The following is a 3,989-nucleotide window of genomic DNA, read 5'->3' as shown; positions in this document are numbered from 1 at the left end:
CGCATTTACTGAAAGGGAAACTTTTACATACGAACTTGGCCAGATAGGTAAGGAATAATTGACTTCGGTCCGTTGAATTATTAGAAAAATAATGCACACCCGAGGTGGTGATGCGGTCACGACGCGAAGCGGAGTTACACCTCGGGTGTGCATTATTTTTATAATAATTCAACGGACCGAAGTCAATTATTCCTTACCTATCTGGCCAAGTTCGTATGTAAAAGTTGCCCTTTCAGTAAATGCGAACGTCGCAAGACGATATCAACGATATAATTGCACACCTTAGAACGTTCGGCAGCCAATCAGATTCAAGCATTCAACAGCCCCGTAGTATAAATATAATTAATGTTTTTCAAATTAAATAGCGGATAGTGGTATATCAAAGACAAGAAAACATCCTCCCTACATTATAGCGCACCTCTGTGTGGAAATCCATCAAGATACAACGCGGAGATTGCTTCTGTTGATTATGCGGTTCAGCGTCAGTCTACAGGATCTCTTCATTCAAACACAAACCACTCAAATGTGCAATACTGTACGTTTTCGAGAGCTGATTTTGTTCTGACTGCTATTTATAAGATCATATGGTTTGCGACTGTCAAACGAGACACTCGAGATTTTTGTTTTATTAACTTTATTTGATAATATAATTTAGAACTGTATCTACGATTTAACATAGGCTAATGTAATTATGGTAGGTTTGCATTAATTAAAGGATCGGTGTTTGCATTTGTTATAACATATTTGTTTTGTGAAAGATCTGTTGCATAAATCGTCTATAAGCAGCACATTTTTACAATTTCTTTTGCATTAATTATCAGATAAAACAAATCTTTAAATTAGTCATGTATTAGTTGTATCCTTTTACAGTTTTTTTTTCATTAAAAAAATGTTTGATGCAAAGTTAACTGTGTGTAAAATATTAAAATAAAGGTATGTGCACAATTGAGAAATTAATATTTATTTAGACCAATCGCAGCCCATGTCTCACAAGGTAAATATTTCATTAAAAATACACTGTAGCTGTGTGTATTCACCATGAGTTCAACTTTCGTTTCGTGAACAGTATAGGGATTAATGCATTTCATTCATTCACCGGACCCAAACATACATAAGTTTCAAATGCACTGGCATAGAATATATAGAAGGTAATATTTGGATTTCTCCGGTTCTCTGCACGGGCGGTTAGCACAACCGGATGTATCTATGCACACACTCGCTAGACCGGAAATCCAAGATGGCTGAGATATGCAAATAGCCCAGCGAGCATCTTCAAGCAACAAACAGGCATATGAAAATTGTATATAGTAAAATAGTACGAGTACAATGCTAGTTATTCCGAACTGAGCCACAGAATATGAGCAGAATAAGGTATCCATAGGTAGAATATTCATTCATTAATGGACATACATCTATAACTATAAGACTAAAAGTGATTTGGTCCCCTTGAAAAAGATCAGTGTTCATAAAAAAATTAATAAAAACGGCCATTAGCTTGTAAAATCCAAATTCACCTTACATACAAAATAATATCCACATATTACATGACGTGCAATAATCAACCAGTAAATCACTTCAAAGTCAACTTTAAAGCAAAAAAAAAAGTGAATTGTAATGTTTTTTTAATAGAATCAATGTAAATGTACTTTGATTCCCCAATAATTATACAGTGTGATATATAAAGAAACAGTTTAAAAAAATCTAGTTTTATATTTGACTTTCTCTACAACAAAATATGGAAATGCACTAAACATACAACTTCTAACATCTAACAAAATTACTAAAGGACTAACTACAATAAAAAATAATCCTAGAGAAAAGCATTTCAGTCTTAATGCATAATACGTTCTTAACAGTAAAACGTCTATCAGAGTTCAATTTAAATAAATTATGTTTTATGTGCCATTCATTTATTCATTAATTTTATACAGACTTCATGGATGCAGTGAACTTCAAAGCTGTATTCGGCTAATAGCAGACTATAAATTCATACCTACTGTTCTTAAATAAACCAGTGTCAGTGATCTTCATCACATGTTCAAGCAGGCTGCAGTTGAAACTTTATAGTTCAAACTTTTTAATAGTTTGCTGTTAACATTTCAGCATATTCAAGAGTTCTGCTCAGGCAAAGACAGGACAGACTTGCACAGTTTTGGTGCACAGGGTTATAAAGAGTGTTAATGCAATACAACTTGAAAGCAAATTGTGATAAATTGAGAAACAGAATCAAGCTAGGTACCCTGCATACAATTAAAGACAGTAAGATTTAAACGTTTGAAAATAAATTACATGAATGATAAAAGAAAGAAAATGATGGTGGAGGGGCACACATACAAAGCAATGCTTAAACCTTCATCCATGTGGAATCAAAACAGAAGATGCCATTATCACCGTTTCATTTAAAAGATTAGCCAATGAAGTATTTTTATTCGTTCCAGATACACCATTGCATAAAATGCATGGACAGAAGAAAAGCCCTCATACACTTTGTGTAGTTGAATACACATTAAAAACAGACAAACCTGCAGACATTTACAGGTGCACGGCGTGATCTCACAAAGCAGACTGATTTGGGGGGTGTTTTGTGTACAATGCAAACAGATTATATCTTTCAACTAGAGTCAAAAGAGAAAGAAACACCTACAATCAGTTTAAATTAGAAATGTTTAGTGTATAAACACTTGCATATGCTAATATGCACAACACAAGCAGCACAAAAAGAAATGATATATATATATATATAAAAAAATCTTTGAATCTGTGATAAAAAATACTCCATGGTTATATATGCGTACAGACACTGTGACAGATTGTGAAAAAAAAAAATGATGAAAAAACATTTAGGCAGTGACGGCTAATTCTGTACGATAAGTGTGTTAACAATGATAATGTTTGTTTCATCATTCTACTGGTTATTCCATAATGATCTAAAAGAAGAGGAAGAAAAAAAAAAACATGTACATATGGATTTCTTTCATTTGTCAGGCAAATCAATTTTTTTCTTTTTAAATAAAATCATACTTCAAATGGAACAGTGGTTCTCTCATTTATTGTGTTTATTGAAGCCCGTGTGAACACATGAAACAAAGACCCAAATCAATCAGACCAATTAGGATCAAACTGCATTGATATCTGCATCGTTTGAATCCAATTGTTCCCTCAAAGCTTTTAAAGGAACAGTTGAATCAAAAATGAAAATTTGCTGAAAATGCACTCACCCTCAGACAATCCAAGATTTCTTCTTCTTGAATTGTTTCTTCATTGTAACAGATTTGGAGGAATTTAACATTATATGCTGAACTTTTTCTCTGGAATAAGCAATATAATATATAGAGAACTATATAATGGATAGCCAGAAGAAACAACCTGAAGTTTGTTTCTTACAAACACACAGCTTTTCGCTTCACAAGACATTGATGGACTGGAGTCGTGTGGATTATTGTAATGTTTTTATCAGCTGTTTGGACTCTCATTCTGACGGCACCCATTCACTGCAGAGGATTCATTGGTGAGCAAGTGATGTAATGCTACATTTCTCCAAATCTGTTTAGATGAAGAAACAAACTCATCTACATCTTGGATAACCTGCGAGTCAGTACATTTTCGTTTTTGGGTGAACTATTCCTTTAAATCCACCGAAAGGCTTTTCTGTTTACTGACAGATTCCTCTTGATTTATGCATTAGTCCACTGAGCTATAAGAAGTTTCAAAGAATAAAGAACCAGCAAGATTTCATTTCCTGTCTTCGTTTATCATATTGCTCAGTCATTTCCAGTCACAACTTGATTCATCATCTCTAGACCTTGTTTCTCAGGCAGAATGCTGTTGTTCATTTTTTCCTACAAGATGTGTCCATTCAAGCCCACAAATTAACTTCTTAGTAGGTAAGTTTGATGTTGTTGTCTTTAAAGTAGTACATCACAATGATTTTTATTTTTATTTAGTCCTGAAAGAGGTGGAGCACTAAGGCACTAATGTTGAGGATATGT

This window comes from Onychostoma macrolepis, chromosome 03 (assembly GCF_012432095.1).
Source record: "Onychostoma macrolepis isolate SWU-2019 chromosome 03, ASM1243209v1, whole genome shotgun sequence".
Taxonomy (NCBI): Eukaryota; Metazoa; Chordata; class Actinopteri; order Cypriniformes; family Cyprinidae; genus Onychostoma; species Onychostoma macrolepis.
Note: the sequence above shows the minus strand (reverse complement) of the source record.